The sequence below is a fragment of the Dendrobates tinctorius genome, unplaced genomic scaffold (assembly GCF_039654945.1).
Source record: "Dendrobates tinctorius isolate UK_male_01 unplaced genomic scaffold, ASM3965494v1 ptg000133l, whole genome shotgun sequence".
NCBI lineage: Eukaryota > Metazoa > Chordata > Amphibia > Anura > Dendrobatidae > Dendrobates > Dendrobates tinctorius.
Window position 1 is genome coordinate 37,196,540 of NW_027361801.1, and position 18,661 is coordinate 37,215,200.

Here is an 18,661-nt window from a genome sequence, read left to right on the forward strand (position 1 = left end):
ATTGACCAAGAGCACTACATTGCCCTCGCAGTCTACTGAGCCAGAATCTGACCCTGATGAAACTCAGGTGCCCCTTCTCGCATACTTTAACACGTTACACGGTGACACAGAGGAAGGTGCAGCTGAAATTGAAGAGGAGGTGATGGATGACCCAGTTGTTGACCCAGATTGGCATTCATTGGGGGAAGAGGGAGCCACTGGCAATAGCTCAGAAGAGGAGAAGGATCCGCAGCAGGCATCGACATCGCAACAGCGGTAATCTGGCAGGCCCGTAGCTGTCCAAAAACGTGGCAAAAAAAACAAAAAGAGTTGCAGGACAGCTTAGCCAGACGGTCAAATTAGCTCAGTGTGAAAGCCCTGACAATTTATACCATAGTAGGAAGAGTGCAGTGTGGCACTTTTTTGACTAAATCCTATTGATGAGGCAAAGGTTATCTGTAAGAAGTGCGGAAGGACCTTTAGCTGAGGGAAAAATCTCCGAAATTTGAATACCAGTTGCATGCATGCTTAGACATTTAATCACCATGCACTTGCAAGCGTGGACGGACTGCAAAACCTCAGGTAGCACATGTGCACCTGCTCCGACTGAAGGTAGCCAGCAACGATCCATCACTTCCCCCACTGTAAGCCCACCGGTAAACACACCACCAGCAAGAAATGTTGAGGTGTCATCGCAAGGCCAAAGCAGTCAGGGAATCACAATTTTTTTCCAATGAAAGACTGAATCTAATCCATCACCACCACCACCACAACTACCACCATCACCATCACCAACCCCCTCTCAGTCTGTCATATCTACTGCTAGTTCCCCCATATGCAGCTTTCAAGTTCAGCTCACCCTAGCAGACACTCTGAGTAGGACAAGAAAGTACCAATCCTCTCATCCGCATACACTTGCTTTGAACGCCTACATTGCCAAACTGATCTCATTAGAGATGATGCCCTTCCGTTTGGTTGAAAGCGAAGCGTTCTGAGAGCTCATGGCCTACGCTGTCCCACGCTATGACCTACTCAGTCGGCACTTCTTTTCTAGAAAAGCCATCCCTGCCCTCCACCTGCATGTGAAAGACTGCATTGTCCATGCACTCAAACAATCAGTGAGTGGAAAGGTGCACCTCACAACAGATGCATGGTGCAGTAGGCATGGCCAGGGCCGTTACGTGTCCATCACTGCACACTGGGTTAATGTGGTGGATGCAGCCTCCATAGGGCACAGCAGCGGTGGAACAGTGCTGCCTAGCCCACAGTATAGGAAACAGTTGGCTGTAGGCATTCGACCCTCCTCCTCCTCCAGAAGCGAAAGCTCGTCAACAGAGCGCAGTCGCACGAGCACTCCATCTGCAGCTGCCAGTGTTGCACACAAGGTGTCCCACTATCGAACAGCTAGTGGTAAGCGTCAGCAGGCTGTTTTAAAGATGATGTCTTTTGGCAACAACAAACACACAGCAGAGGTACTGGCCAACTACTTGCAGCGCGAAACTGAGTCATGGTTGGGCAGTCTACATCTTGAGCCAGGCAAGGTAGTCAGTAATAACGGCCATAATTTTGTGGCTGCCATAGCCCTTGTAAAACTCAGACACATGCCTTGCCTTGGCTCACACCTTGAACCTGGTAGTGCAGTGCTTCCTAAGTAATTATCCGGAGTTAACAGCCGTGCTTCATAAGGTGCGAAGACTGTGCTCGCACATCCGTCGCTCGCCTGTAGACTCCAGTTGTATGAAGAGGCTGCAGCGATCGCTCCACCTCCCCAAGCTCTGCCTAATCATTGACGCTGCAACAAGGTGGAACTCCACCATGCACAAGGTTGAGAGGCTGTGCGAACAGAGGCAGGCTGTAATGTATTTGTGGGAGGATACACGGGCAGGCAGTTTGAGGGCAGACATGGAGTTGTCGGGTGTGCAGTGGTCAAAGCTGAAAGACCTCTGTAAAGTCCTTCAGTGTTTTGAGGAATGCACAAGGCTGGTAAGCGCAGATGACACCATCATAAGCATGAGCATCCCACTTATGCGTCTGCTCATGCAAACTTTGATGCACATTAAGGATCAGGTGTCTGCAGGAGAGGAGGAAGAGGAGGAAGAGGGAAGCCTTGATGACAGTCAGTCATTGTCTGCTCAGGGAACTGTCCTGGATGAGGTGGAGGAAGAAGAGGAAGAGGAGGATGAGGGGGATGATTATTTTGGGGAGGAGGATGCTTGTCGGGGGGCAAGAGAAAATGTTGGCTTGCCAAGGTCAGGTACAGGGTTTGTGCGTGACTGGAGGTATGTGGATTTGGCAGAATGTGCTCCAGCACCTGGCACACCCGGGCAAGTGTCGGTGCCCTGAGCAGGTGGGGGGCCCACTCGTGGGCGATGGCACTGGTACAGGGCCTCTCACAGTACGCCGGTGTCTCTGACAGTGGGAGGCCACTCGCCATCAGAGACATCATTGTACTATGAGGGGCCCTGTGCCAGTGCTGTCACCCACGAGAGGGCCCCCCTACTTGCTCAGGGCACCAGCACTTGCAATACTTACCTCTCCCTGCTCCACCGCTGTGACCTCTTCCACGTTTCCTGACAGTGACATTCAGGTCAGAGTGCGCAATGACATCACATCTGTACGCCCTCTGCCTAAGAAGTCTAAGTGCAGAGAGCTGGAAGATGGCAACGCTGAGGAGTCTAGAGTAGAGCAGTGCCCAGCGAGGAGAGGTATATCATTTTTTTTAATGTTTGGAGCAATATATGGGGAGCATTATACACTGGAGAATTATATATGGGGCCCATCATACACTTGAGCATCATAGATAGGGCCAATTATACACTGGAGCATCATATTGGGCCGATTATATATGGAGCATTATATGGGCCCATCATACATTGGAGCATCATCCATGGGGCCAGTCATACACCTGCACATTATAAATGGGGCCCATCATACACTGGAGCATTGTAAATGTGGCCCATCATACACTGGAGCATCATATACGGGGCCCATTATACACTGGAGCATTATAAATGGGGCCCATTATATATGGAGCATTATACACTGTTTGCATAATTATTATTAGGCAAGTTGTATTTGACAGGATTCTTTTTATTATTGAACAACAACTGTGTTCTCAATAAACCGAAAAGACTCATAAATATCAAAGCTTAATATTTTTGGAAGTTGGAGTGGGGTTTTTTTTTTTAGATTTGGCTATCTTAGGAGGATATCTGTTTGTGCAGGTAACTATTACTGTGCAGAATTATTAGGCAACTTAATAAAAACCAAATATATACCCATTTCACTTGTTTATTTTCACTAGGTAAACCAATATAACAACAGAAAATTTAGAAATAAACATTTCTGACATTCAAAACAAAAAAAAGTGACCAACATAGCCACCTTTCTTTACAATGACACGCAAAAGCCTTCCATCCATAGATTCTGTCAGTTGCTTGACCTGTTAACGATCAACATTGCATGCAGCAGGCACCATAGCCTCCCTGACACTGTTCCGAGAGGTGTAATGTTTTCACTCCCTGTAGATCTCACATTTTATGAGGGACCACAGGTTCTCTATGAGGTTCAGATCAGGTGAACAAGGGGGCCATGTCATTATTTTTTCTTCTTTTAGACCTTTACTGGGCAGGGACGCTGTGGAACATTTGGATGCATGTGATGGAGCATTGTCCTGCATAAAAATCATGTTTTTCTTGAACGATACCGACGTCTTCCTGTACCACTGCTTGAAGAAGGTGTCTTCCAGAAACTGGCAGTAGGTCTGGGAGTTGAGCTTCATTTCATCCTCAACCCGAAAAGGTCCCACAAGTTCATCTTTGATGATACCAGCCCATACCAGTACCCCACCTCCACCTTGCTGGCGTCTGAGTCAGAGTGGAGCTCTCTGGCCTTTACTGATCCAGCCTCGGGCCCATCCATCTGGCCCATCAAGAGTCACTCTCATTTCATTAGTCCATAAAACCTTACAAAAATCTGTCTTAACATATTTCTTGGCCCAGTCTTGACGTTTTATCTTATGTTTCTTGTTCAAAGGTGGTCGTTTTCCAGCCTTCCTTACCTTGGCCATGTCCCTGAGTATGGCACACCTTGTGCTTTTTGATACTCCAGTAACATTGCAGCTCTGAAATATGGCAAAACTGGTGGCAAATGGCATCTTGGCAGCTTCACGCTTGATTTTCCTCAATTCATGGGCTGTTATTTTGAGCCTTTCTTTATCAACATGCTTCCTGCGACCCTGTTGGCTATTTGCCATGAAACACTTGATTGTTCAGTGATCACGTTTCAAATGTTTGGCAATTTCAAGACTGCTGCATCCCTCTGCATGACATCTCCCAATTTTTGACTTTTCAGAGTCCATCAAATCTTTCTTCTGACCCATTTTGCGAAAGGAAAGGAAGTTACCTAATAATTAAGCACACCTTATATAGGGTGTTGATGTCATTAGACCACACCCCTCCTCATTACAGAGATGCAAATCACCTGATGTACTTAATTGGCAGTTGGCTTTCAAGCCTATACAGCTTGGAGTAGGACAAAATGTATAAAAAGGATGGTATGATCAAAATACTCATTTGCCTTACAATTCTGCACACAGTGTATAGGCCCATCATACACTGGAGCATCATCCATGGGGCCCATCATATACTGCAGCATCATATGGGGCTCATTATATATGGAGCATTATATAGGCTCATCATACAATGGTGCATTATCCATGGGGTCCATCATATACTGGAGCATCATATGGGGCCCATCATATACTAGAGCATCATATGGGGCCCATTATATATAGAACATTATATAAGTCCATCATCCAATGGAGCATCATCCATGGGGCCTATCATATACTGGAGCATCATATGGGGTTCATAATTTATGGGGCATCATATAGGGTATGTAGCATTATATGGATTACATATGGGGCCTATTCTGTATGGAGCATTATATGGAGCCCATTCTGTATGGAGCAATATATGGGGCCCATCATATACTGTATGGAACTTAATTTGCGACTCATTATACTGTATGGAGTAATATGTGGGGCTCATTCTACTCTATGGGGACCGTCCTATACTCTATGGCACATTTTATGGGAACCATCATATACTGTAGCATTATGTGGAGCTCAACATATACTGTATGGAACATTATATGGGGCCAATTATTCTGTATGGAGCAATATATGGGGCTCATTATTCTGTATGGTGCACTATGTGGTGGCCATAATACTGTATGGAGGAATATACTGTCCGGTTTTTGAGCTATTGTAGAATTTAAAATAGATATCAGTCATGTAATGTAAGAAGTGAAGCATTTGTCATTGTACTATGCCTATATTTCTCTGCCGTATCGGAGCATCATGAATTGTAGTATGTGTTACAGGGGCCCACTGACACTCTTTCGCCCGGGGCACACTAAAACCTGGAGCCAGCCCTACCCCCCCCCCAACTTTAGCCAAATAATCCCCAGTTTTCAGTGCATAACTATTATAAAGTAAATTAAGGTTGACTTGCATTAGGTTTCGTGCTTCAGTCGGACCTCCGACTTTTCCCGATAGTTGGCCAATTTCGTTCAACTCGACTTTTGAGAAAGTCGGGTTTCATGAAACCCGACTCGACCCTAAAAGAGGCAAAGTCGCTCATCTCTAATTGGCACCCATGAAGTTTAAGTACCTAATGTGGAATATCTCCCGAAAAAAAAAATAGAGTGAAACAGCTTTTTGTATAGAGCCCTCATGTTAAATACCAAAGCGCAAATGATAAACAACAATTTAAGACAAAAAACAATGGGACAGAAAAACAGAAAAAACTAATGCTTGCTGTAACACTGGTACATGCACCCTTTACATTATATTAGTATGGAAACACAATTTTGATTCGCCTGCTTTAAATCACAAATGAGAATCACTTGTGCTAAATTGTCAGTGCCCATGTGACATGAATTAGCCAATGAATGATGACTTCAGTGTTTCAAAAAGCCATGTTACGCCCTGTTCCTTTGTCACAATGATGAATACAAAGAAGCTGTCTGAGAACATCAGAACTGCTGTTATTAGCAAAAACAAGACTTCCCTATGGCATAAGGTCATCTCCAAAAGCCATGGTATCCCAGTTTCAGCAGTGCGGAATGTTATTAAAAAGTTTGCCCAGCATGGAACCATCAAGAACCTCCATGGATGTGGGAGAAAGCGGAACATTGACAAGAGATGTTGTCAAAGGTTGTTGTGAATATCAAATATCCAATGACCTGAAGGTCAACCTGGAACAGTCTGGGGTCATGGTTTCAACAAGTACCATACGCTGCACAATAAACCAAGCAGACCTTCATGAGTGAAGGCAAAGGAAGAAACCACTGCTGAAGAAAAGACATGAAAAGAAAGACTGATCTTTTCCAAGAGTACCTTGACAAACCGTAATCTTTCAGGTAAAATGTTCTTTGGACAGATGAAACAAAAATAAACCTTTTTGGCAATGTAGAGCAACAGTTTGTATACAGACGGAGCAATAAAGTATAAGAACACCCTACCAAGAGTTAAGCATGGTGAAGAAGTCATAGTTCTGTGAGTCTTCTTTGCTGCATCTGGTACTGTAGGTTTTGACCTTATCACAGGAATCATGAGATCAGAGAGTTATCAAGAGATTTTAGAGCAAAATGTCTTACCCAGGGTAAGAAAACTTGGTTTGAGCTAAAGATCATGTGTCCTTTTGTAAGACAATGACCCAAAGCACACATCGAAAAGTAAAAAGGAATAGTTTAAAAAGAAAAAAAATGACTGTTTAAAATGGCCAGCAATGAGTCCTGACTAGTGTTGAGCGATACCGTTCGATACCCAAAAATATCGTATCGAATGGTATCGCCCGATACGAAAAAAATATCGGGTATCGCCGATTTCGATACCGGAAGTCCCATTCAAGTCAATGGGACTTCCGGTATTGGAATTAAAAAAAGCCCTTTATTTCCTTGTTGGCTAATTCTACATAATTGAAAACAAATAAGAATCATGTAGAATGTATTGTGGGAGATGGAGGAGACATTAAAGGCATAGTGGTTTATTCAAATCACATGGCATAGCATTAATTCCAATTTTTTTTTTCAAGACGTTCGGAGTTAAAAAGATATTGACTAAGTTAACTTTTTTATATTTTGTCAGATATGTACTGTATGTTTCACAACTTCCATGCTCTTCACCTTCTTTTGTACTTCTCCCACACTTTCTCCTTCATGATCCGCAGCAGTAGCATTTTTTTCATCAACTTTTTCTTCACCTTATTCATCTTCTTCTTCTTCACCTTCTTCCCATTATTTTTTTTTCCATTCTTCATATTCTTCTTATTCAGCTATTATTAATTTTCATATGCTATTTCTTCATCTTCTTCCTATTCTTCTTTTTCTTCATTTCCTTATGGTGACAGGCATTCCTGTAGTACTTATTTATAAAAGTTATAAGATTACACCTTACGTTCTGCCTGTCACAAAAGATTTACAACAGGATTTGTCCGCGTTCAGTTTGGCCTGCAGCAGCAGGCATTTTCCAGGGGCACCATGAGGAGGAACAGACTCACCCCTATTTACTGCTTAGTCTTCTTCTGCTTATAATTTTGATATCTTCTATGCTGATTTTTAGTCTTATGCTTAATGTTATTCTGCTTTCTGTTCTTCTGCTTTTGCTTCTTCTGCTTCTTGTTCTTCTGTCTTTTGTTCTGTATCTTGGTGGTTGTCTTCATGTTCTTTGTCCTCTTGGTCATAATATTTAGGGTCATATTTCTGGTCTTCTTTGGTGTGGTCTTCAGGGTCGTCGTCATCAGGGTCGTCGTCATGGAGATCAATAAGGATTACCAAAGACAATTTCAAAAAGCTTGATCTTTGAAATGTAGCAGAGGGTACAAGAAGGCTGAGAAACTGGCGAGAACCAGCTGACAGTACTGGTGTTACGGCGGCGGAACACGCTCAAAAAAATATAAATAAAGCGTGTTCGCCGCCCGGGGTCCACCGTGCGGCAGGTGTAATAACCGCTGCTAAATAGGCAGAGCACAAGGACGGTAATGTGCACAGGGAAGGACTGCACCTGATGCACAAAAGCAAGCTCTGTTAAAAGACTCACAGAGCTGCACACGTGAACACAAATACAAAAACGCTGGGTCTGTATTAAATTCACAGACACTCAGCGGCACACGTATGGTAGCCAAAGATCGGAGTAGTTGTAGACGTCACTACAGCCGAGAGGACTTACCGTGACTGGACGTGTGCACGGCGTCGCAACTGCGGACACCAAAATGACTGCAGGCACAAGTTAGCAGGCGCAATGCAGGACGCAGGCTGCTGCAATAGAGGATGCTTGTGCGCGCTGGCGCTAGCGCAATACTGGCTGACCCAATCACTCACACAAACGTAATATCAGAGAGAAGGGGTTTCATAATAAGTCATCCACCAGACCAAGCATCCATCACCAAACACACAGCAGCAAGTATAGAAAATACTAGCGCATGGCATAGCGGCCATGCGCACTTTTTATAGCGTACGGGACCTGCCGGAAATCTCCGGAGCCCCGAGCATAACCAATCAAATCAGGAGCAGGACCTGAGCACCTGACTCCTGAACTCCAGTGAGAGCTCGTCCCGTGAGCATGCTCAGTAGCAGGGAAAAAGGACTTAGCCTCTGGAGACAAATATGAGAATCTGGGTTGCTGCATATGCATAGAATGACCCAGATTCCTAACAACTGGAACCCGTAGTGGCAGCAGAAGGAACAATAGCCAATGGCACTACTGAGGGACAGCTGACGGTGCTGGACCCCGGTTACTATGCAGGAGGTACCTGTGCTAGAAACCACTACCAAGGACCAGCTGACGTTGCTGGACCTCGGATACCGAGATGGAGGCACCTAGGCCAAAGGCTCTGATGAGAACCAGCTGACAGTGCTGGAACCCGGATGGGTAGCAGAAGGAACAAGAGCCAACGGCACTACCGAGGACCAACTGATGGTGCTGGACCACGGTTACTAAGCAGAAGGTACCTGTGCTAAAAAGCACTACCAAGGACCAGCTGACGTTGCTGGACTTCGGATACCGAGATGGAGGCACCTAGGCCAAAGGCTCTGACGAGAACCAGCTGACAGTGCTGGCACCCGGATGGGTAGCAGAAGGAACAAGAGACAATGGCACTACCGAGGACCAACTGACGGTGCTGCACCACGGTTACTAAGCAGAAGGTACCTGTGCTAAAAAACACTACCAAGGACCAGCTAACGTTGCTGGACCTCGGATACCGAGATGGAGGCACCTAGGCCAAAGGCTCTGGCGAGAACCAGCTGACAGTGCTGGCACCTGGATGGGTAGCAGAAGGTACCCATCCAAAGCAAAGTAGCCAGGCCGCAAGCCGGCCGCAGTTACCGAAGCCCACAGTCCTACATGGGGTCCATGTCCCATTGGCACTACGGATCCAGCCTTCAGTGCCAGATCCCGCAGTCCACATAGGAGTCACCTAAACTGCAGGCACCGTAGAGTCGGCTAACCCAGACGCAAGACGACAGGACAACGGATTGGTGGCAAAGTGACCTTGACACTACCCAGAAACAGCTAGCGTGCTGGAACCAGGCTGGGCAGGAGGGAGTACCCGTGCCAACGAAACTTCTGAGCAGCAACTGGTGATGTTGGAGCCCTTGGACAATCATGGTGTAGGCCGAGGCCTACTTGGTGGCAGTATTATATAGGTTGTAGACTACAACAGACTGTCAGCGTGCTCCATTAGGCATCTGTCTCCACTCTGTTTCCAGGATTTCACCTGACCACCAACACCGCCAGTTTATGCGTACAGTAGCCGTCTGCCCAATCCACACGTGTTCCTGTGTTACTGGGGTTCTGTAGTGTCAGCAGATCCCCTGATGTGTGTCTGGCAATGTTTCCTGCTCTGTCCACATTCCCACCACTTGTAGTGGGAAGGTGGACAGCGCAGGAGACAGTGCCGGACACATATTGGGGGATCAGCTCACGTAACAGAACACCAGGAACACAGGAACAAGTGAGTAATGCGTGGACGGCAACTGTGAGCAGGAACTGGCAGTGTTGGAGGTCAGGGGAAAAACTAGAGACAGAGTGGAGACAGAGGCCAAATCAGAGAATGTTTAAATCAGAAGTAGTTACAATTTGGAGGCAGCAGCAGTTTGCCCTCCACACAGCAGGGGATCAGCTGACATTACTGACCCCCACTTTCACATGAACGAGTGTTTTTTTCTGTGTGGACAGCACTTCCGAGCAACAACTGACGATGTTGGAGCCCAGGGATAGTCATTTTGTAGCCTGAGGCTGAGTTGGAGGCAGTTTAAGATAAGACGTTGTTTGAATTTGGAGGCAGCAGGAGAGTTTGCCGTACACACAGCAGGGGATCAGCTGACGTTACCGAACCCCACTTACACATGAACAAGTGTTTTTTCTGTGTGGACAGCACTTCCGAGCACCAACTGGTGGTGTTGGAACCCAGGGAAAATCAGGTAGTAGGCCGAGGCCTACTTGGAGCCAGGTGTAAATCTGAGGTTGTTTGACTGTGGAGAGAGCAGGACACTTTGCCATATACACAGCAGGGGATCAGCTGACGTTACCAAACCCCACTTACACATGAACAAGTGTTTTGTCTGTGCGTACAGCACTTCTGAGCACCAACTGGCGGTGTTGGAACCCAGGGAAAATCAGGTAGTAGGCCGAGGCCAACTTGGAGCCAGGTGTAAATCTGAGGTTGTTTGACTGTGGAGGGAGCAGGACACTTTGCCATACACACAGCAGGGGATCAGCTGACGTTACCAAACCCCACTTACACATGAACAAGTGTTTTTTCTGTGTAGACAGCACTTCCGAGCACCAACTGGCGGTGTTGGAACCCAGGGAAAATCAGGTAGTAGGCCGAGGCCAACTTGGAGCCAGGTGTAAATCTGAGGTTATTTGACTGTGGAGGGAGCAGGACACTTTGCCATACACCCAGCAGGGGATCAGCTGACGTTACCAAACCCCACTTACACATGAGCGAGTGTTTTGTCTGTGAGTACAGCACTTCTGAGCACCAACTGGCGGTGTCGGAGCCCAGGGAAAATCAGGTAGTAGGCTGAGGCCTACTTGGTGGCAGTTTTAGATTTTTTCTACACTACTACTAACTGTCAACGTACTCCAATTAGGCCTCTGTCTTCACTCTGTTTCGAGTATTTCCTCTGGCTTCTAACCACGCCAGTTGCTGCTCTGAAATGCCATCTGCACAACCAACACTTGTTCCTGTGTTACTGGGCTTCTGTAACAGCAGCTTCTCCCTAGAGGTGAGTCAGGCAATGTCTCCTGCTCTGTCCACTTTTCCACTACAAGTAGTGGGAATGTAGACAAAGCAGGAGACATTGCCGGACTCACCTCTGGAGATGAGCAGATGTTACAGGACCCAGGTAACACAGGAACAAGTGTTGATTGTGCAGACGGCACTTGAGAGCAGAAACAGGTGGTGTTGTAGGCCGGAGGAAATACTCAAAACAGAGTGGAGACAGAGGGCAAATCAGAGAACATATTAAATCAGAGGTAGTCAGAAGTTGTAGGCAGCAGGAGAGTTTGCCGTACACACAGCAGGGGATCAGCTGACATTACCTAACCCCACTTACACATGAGCGAGTGTTTTGTCTGTGCGTACAGCACTTCTGAGCACCAACTCGCGGTGTCGGAGCCCAGGGAAAATCAGGTAGTAGGCCGAGGCCTACTTGGAGCCAGGTGTAAATCTGAGGTACTTTGAGTTTGGAGGGAGCAGGACACTTTGCCATACACACAGCAGGGGACAGCAGACGTTACCGAACCCCACTTACACATGAAAAAGTGTTTTTTCTGTGTGGACAGCACTTCTGAGCACCAACTGGCAGTGTCGGAGCCCAGGGAAAATCAGGTAGTAGGCCAAGGCCTACTTGGAGCCAGGTGAAAATCTGAGGTACTTTGAGTTTGGAGGGAGCAGAACACTTTGCCATACACACAGCAGGGGATCAGCAGACGTTACCAAACCCCACTTACACATGAGCAAGTGTTTTGTCTGTGCAGACAGCACTTCTGAGCAACAACGGGCGTTGCTGTAGCCCAGGAAATAATGTTCAGGTCATAGAAAAATGAACACAACAGGAGACCTGGATCCTGTTGCCAGCCAATTATTTATTCTGGAAGAGGACTGGCAAATTCAGGTGAGATCGAGGCCTTGCTCATTTTCACAAAAGTAAGCCGGTCAACATTATCGGCGGATAGTCGCGTGCGACGGTCTGTTACCACACCACCTGCAGCACTAAAGACACGTTCCGATAATACACTGGCAGCAGGGCAAGTCAGCACCTCCAATGCATACTGGCTAAGCTCTGGCCATGTATCCAGCTTAGAGACCCAAAACTTGAACATGGAAGAGCCATCTGGGAGTACACTAACAGGGCAAGACAAGTAGTCTGTCACCATCTGACAGAAACGTTGCCTCCTGCTGACTGGAGCCGTCTGTGATGGTGTAGCCGTTTGTGGCGGTCCCACAAAACTTTTCCACATTTGGGCCATACTGGCCTTGCCTTGTCCTGCGGCACTGCCTCTGCTACCTCTTTGTGCAGAGCTTCCTCCACTGCCTCTACCCACATGGCTGCTTTGAAAAACACTACCAGCAACACTTGCGGGGGGAATGGAGAACATGATGGCCTGCACAAGTGTTTCTTGGTACTCCCGCATTTTACGCTCCCGGTTCAACTGTGGTATGAGGCTTTGTATGTTGTCCCGGTAGCGAGGATCTAGGAGGGTGTACACCCAATAATCAGTCGTGTGGAGAATGTCGGCGATGAGACGGTGATTTAACAAGCACTGCAGCATGAAATCAACCATGTGCTGCAGACTGCCAACTGGACCGGAAACGCTGTTCCCAGCTTGAGGCAGCATCTCAGCCTGCTCAGCATCACCCCACCCTCGATGTACACACTGACTACTAGAGCCTTGTGTACCTCCCTCCTCTGGAGAGATGTGTTCCTCCTCCTCCATTGACTCCTCGTCATCCTCCTCACTAAGTGTCCCCTGCCTGGGCCTTTGTGTGGAAGCACGTTGCGCAGACTTGCCAGAAGCAGATGGCATTTATGACTCCTCATCCTCGACCTCTTCAAAAACCTCCTCACTTAGTGCTTGTAAGGTTTTTTGAAGCAGACAGATAAGGGGGACAGTCATGCTGACTAGTGCATCATCTGCACTGGCCATCCGCGTGGAGTCATCGAAGGCACGCAAAACTTGACAGATGTCCCTCATAGTGGCCCACTCAATGGTGGTAAAGTGTGTCCGGTGCACAGTGTGACTAGTTTGCGCCTGACTCCATTACTGCTGCCTGCTGCTCACACAACCGCTCCAACATATGTAATGTTGAATTCCACCTGGTGGGGAGGTCACATATGATGCGATGTTCTGGCAGGCGGAATCGGCGTTGCAGAGATGCAATGCGCGATCTTGCCATGCTGGAACGCCGCAAGTGAGCACACTCTACGCAAACCTTGTGCAGCAGTGCATCAAGATCCGGATAGTCCCTCAGAAAGCTCTGCACGACCAAATTGAGCATGTGTGCCAGACATGGTATGTGAGTGAGGTTGCCTAGGCCCAGAGCTGCAACTAGATTTCGGCCATTGTCACTCACTACCAAACCTGGCTGGAGATTCGCTGGCACAAACCACACATCGCTCTCCTGCTTTATGGCATTCCAGAGCTCCTGTGCTGTGTGGCTCCGATTCCCCAAAGAAATTAATTTAAGGATGGCCTGTTGACGTTTGGCCACACCTGTGCTCATATCTGGCCTAACAGGCTCATGCAGTGCTGATTCCGAGGAACTAGAGTAGGAGGAGGACTCAATATGTACAGACTGCATTCCTGCAATCCTTGGAGTTGGCAGAATACATACAGAGCCACTCTCCAGATCTGTACCCGGCTCTACAACATTGACCCAATGGTCAGTGAGGGAAAGGTATCGTCCCTGTCCATGGCTACTGGTCCACGCATCGGTGGTCAGGTGGACCTTGCTACTGAAGGCGTTTAGTAGCGCATTTTTAATTTTTCCCTCCACATGCTTTTGCAGTGCAGGGACGGCTTGCCTGCTGAAATAAAAGCGGCTGGGCACATTGTATTGTGGAACTGCCAATGACATCAAGTTCCGGAAGGTGTCAGTCTCCACCAGCCTGAATGACAGCATCTCAAGGGCCAGCAGTTTGGCAATGCCGGCATTCAGAGCCAGTGCTCGGGGATGGTTTGCCGAGTATGGCCGCTTTTTCTCCCATGCCTGTGCTACCGATTGCTGGTGAGTGGCCTGGGAGTGTGCTGATGACTGAGAACGTGGTTCAGTGGGTGGAATTTCACTGGGTCTCTGGACAACAGTGGCAGAGGTTCTTCCATGGCGTTCCAGTGAGGAAGCCGAACCAGCTGTGTGTGAGCTGGAGGAAGAGGCCCCAACACGAGCTGAAGAGGTGGTAGGTGCTGCTGAAGGTTGGCCTACATCTTCAGTGTGTCTGTGTAACTCCACCTCGTGCTTGGTACGCACATGTTTCCACATATTTGTGGTATTGAGGTTGCTCACATTTTTCCCTCGTTTAACTTTCTGATGACACAGCTTGCATTGGACAAAGCAAATGTCATCTGCAACTGTGTCAAAAAAAGACCACGCACTGCAAGTCCTGGGAGCGCCCGTTTTGTGTTTTGGAAGACCATTGCTCCTCACGGATGCCAAAGTGGAGGCTACAGGCAACCAAGTCTGCCCCCGCCCTCTCCCTCCTCTTTTGGCCGTTCAGGGAATCTCTTCCTCAGAGCTGCTCCCACCACCTTCCTGTGGCTGACGCCATGATGGGTCAAGGACCTCATCATCTCCACTCCCCTCTTCAAGCACCGGCTGGTCCTGGGTTGTCTCGCCAGCACCGTACGCACCAGAAATTGGCAACTGAGCCTCATTATCATCAGATGAGTACTGAGGTGTTCTGACAATAGGCACTGGCCCACCCGCCTCTTCAGATTCAGAGGGACAAAGCAGTTGCGCATCACTGCATACTCCCTCTTCTTCACGCTCTAGAATGCTGCTTGGCTGGCAACCTCTTTCCAAGCCAACAGATTCTGAGAACAGAAGTAAAGATTGAGATGGCTCCTGTCCAAGGCTCTCAGACTGCCTGGGCAATTTGGCAGGTGGTGAAGAGACAGATGGTTGCTCTTCAGTGCTCTGGCCCTGAGAGGATGCGGAAGTCATTGAAGTGGATGCGTTAGCTGCCATCCATCCGACAACGGCTTCAATTTGTTCGTCATGCAGCAGTGGGGTACGGCGAGGTCCTACAAAGCTGCGCATGAAGGACTGTTGCATGGTAAAAGTGGGGGATGTCGGGTCACTGGTGGCCGCAGCAGACACCGAATCCCCATGTCCTCTCCCTGCTGAATCCCCCCGTCCTCTCCCTGCTGAAACTCCACGGCCACGACCACGTGCCTTACTCCCTGCCTTCTTCATCTTGGTAGACTGATAAAGATAGGCAGAAAAGTAAAAAAGGGGGGGCTTAGTGTTCTTATTCCTGAACACCTGCTAACCAGTATAAGAAACACTAATTTTGCTAAAAGTGTGTGTACTACACTTTAATATCATCTAATGTGGCCTACACAACTCTAAAGTGGAGTGTTTGGTGAACTTTATTTCCTTTTTTTTTTGGGGGGGGGAAATAAAAGGATGTGACCAAAGTTTGAAAGCTATAGTATCACAAACTTTTTGGAGCGATTACAATGCAGGAAGCTAACCTACAATGCAATTGATGAGGCTCCAAAAAATAGGGTGATACTAGTCTGGCTGGCCCTGAAGGGCACAAGCCAGCAAAAAGGCTCCTCTATCTAATCCTATATAGTGTTTGCAACCAACCAATGACAATGGATGCGGATGGAAGCACACTAATATAGGAGCAAAAATCTGGACAAATTAGCTGCAAAAAAAGGACTATGTATGAGGCAGTGACGCACGCTGAGCGGACTACAACCAGCAGTGGCTGTAGAACACACTGCAACGTGAGCTGCACTCACACACAGAGAGATCTATCAGACAGCCAAAACAGTGCAGAGAAATGGGCTATAGCACTGAAAGGCTGCTGAAAGGCTCCACTGTCCACTCCTTTAGTGTTTGCAACCAACGTATATGGATACGTATGGAAGCACACTATACAGGAGAAAAAAAAAGCAGCAATAAAAGAAAAATGTGTATGAGGCAGAGACACACGCTGGGCGGCCTACAAGCAGACGTGCCTGCAGGACACACTACACAGCGTGGGTCTGCACTCACACAGCCCTTGCAGACAGCTATTAAAACAGCGCTGCTGGGCTAAAAAAAATGCTACAGTGGTGGATTATGTAGCCTGGGTAGAGCAATAGATATGTTTGATGATCGCTATTTCTAACTGTCCCTCACAGTCTTCAACAGCAGCCTGTCCCTAACTGAATTCACAGCAGAGTGAACCCGAAATGGCGGCTGCTGCGGTTTTTATAGTGCATCATGACATGATTTCAGCAGCCAATCACAGCCATGCCAGTAGTTAACATGCCTACATGCCTAACAGGATGTGCCCACACTTCTGAGGATCCCCTTTGGCTGAATCAAATCGAGCGGGCTCCTAGCATTATGGGAACTTCCGATTCCTGTATTCGATATGAAAAAAGTATCGGAACTAAGTATCGGAATTCTGATACAGCTAATATCGGCCGATACCCGATACTTGCGGTATCGGAATGCTCAACACTAGTCCTGACCTCAATCCCATTGAAAATCTTCGGGGTGAGCTGAAATCTGCCTTTGGGAAAAATAACCCAGCAAACATTCAAGAGCTTGAAGAAACTTCAAAGGAAGAGTGATAGAAAATACCAGCTGAGAAGTGCAAGAAGCTTATAGATGGCTACAAGAAAGGTTTGGAGGCTGTTACCAATGCCAAAGGGTGTGCAACCAAGTATTATTAAGTGGTGCCTTTACTGCTGCACATGCTGTTTATTCTGTTTCTTCTTTGATATTGCAACATATAAGTTGACAAAAAATGTTTTATTGTTGCATTACTTTGGACTATTAATTAAAAAATCCTGAGGATATAACTTTGCTTCCATTTATTTCTGAAGATATTGTACAGTTTATTAAAAAAAGAAGGGGTGCCAATAATGGTGAGCAGCACTGTATGCAATGGACATATAAATAAAAATAAATGCATTTTTTGTAACTAATGAAATCTATTTTCTAGGAAAAAATATTAGTCATTCTTATAAACACAGAAAATTATGAAATAATTTAGAATTAGAACAAAAACTGCTTTTTGTAATTCTACCCACCTTAGTCCTTACCAGTAATTGGTTTAGGATTAAGATAGTGTGCTGTACTACATGATGTAGATTTGTTTGAGACTAATTTTTCATGTCATGTTGCATCAAACACTCTGTTATGGAATTCCTATAGAGATGTTTTTCCAAATCTAAATAATGAACTAATCCTAATGTACTGCATGCAATCAATATATTGTTTGCTAATTTTATAGCAAATATACAACAATGAAAATCAATTGGAGGAGGAAGGAGGCTGATGTAAGGCTCAGACATCAAGTCATATAAATGGAAAATATAGCCAGAAGTTTGCGTGGTAAGTTACGTTGAAATCATTAGTACTGACGACTCATGGTGTTTAGAAAGATAAGCATTACTATGGAAGTATTCTGCCCAGATAACACAGCATTGAGCTTAAATGATATACAATGGGAAATTATATGTCCATGGCACTTTAGTACAGGACTTTTTAGTGTGGAATGACTACTTTTTCAGCAACAGTGTGGTCAATCAAAAATGTCCATCTCCTTTTACTCCTCAATAGATATGCAGATGAAAACTTCTTTCTATCAGCGGGTGTTACTACAGCAACTGTACACTCTAAAGAATATAATGGGGTTGTGACATTAACAACGTTTTCTCCTCTCCATAACTTCCTCTACCCTATACTGTTTCACACAATGTGCACTTGTCTCTCTTTTCTCTTTTAATTGGGTGCATAGACATATTTACAATTAGACTAAATTAGACAAGAATTAATAGCACGAGGCATAAAGGCAGGTACTGCATGGGAAGTGCAAAGCTTTAGACCTTTAAAATGTAATGTCAGAAAGACAAAGGATTAGAAACTGATTTTTATCTGATTACGCTTAAAAGGTTAGTCAAAAGATTTCATAAAAGTATTTGACCTTTCCTAGAATTCAGATCACTTCTTAGACAATTGCCAGAATGCAAAAAAAAAAATGAAATTGAATTATTGATTCACCTCTGAATGACAAAGCAATAAAGGACTTCCAGTTTTATTACCATCTGGCTGTAACCAGCTGCTGGATACACAGTTTACAGATTTAAGCTGTTCAATAAATAAAAATGGACCTTCTACTTATTTATCTGCCCACAAACACTGAAGCCTCGGATAAACTCCAATAATAAATATAAAATCATTTTTTATTAAATAGATTTTAGTCATTTTGAAAAAGTTTGGAATATGAAGAACAGAAAACTTGTTTGAAAAATTAAAAATAAGAATTGCGCAACCACAGTTAAAGGTCATTGATATAAGATCAAACAAAGGCTCATTTAACCCTGGATTATATGCATTCAAATAGTCTATTTACCAATAATGAAAAGAATACAAAAATATGA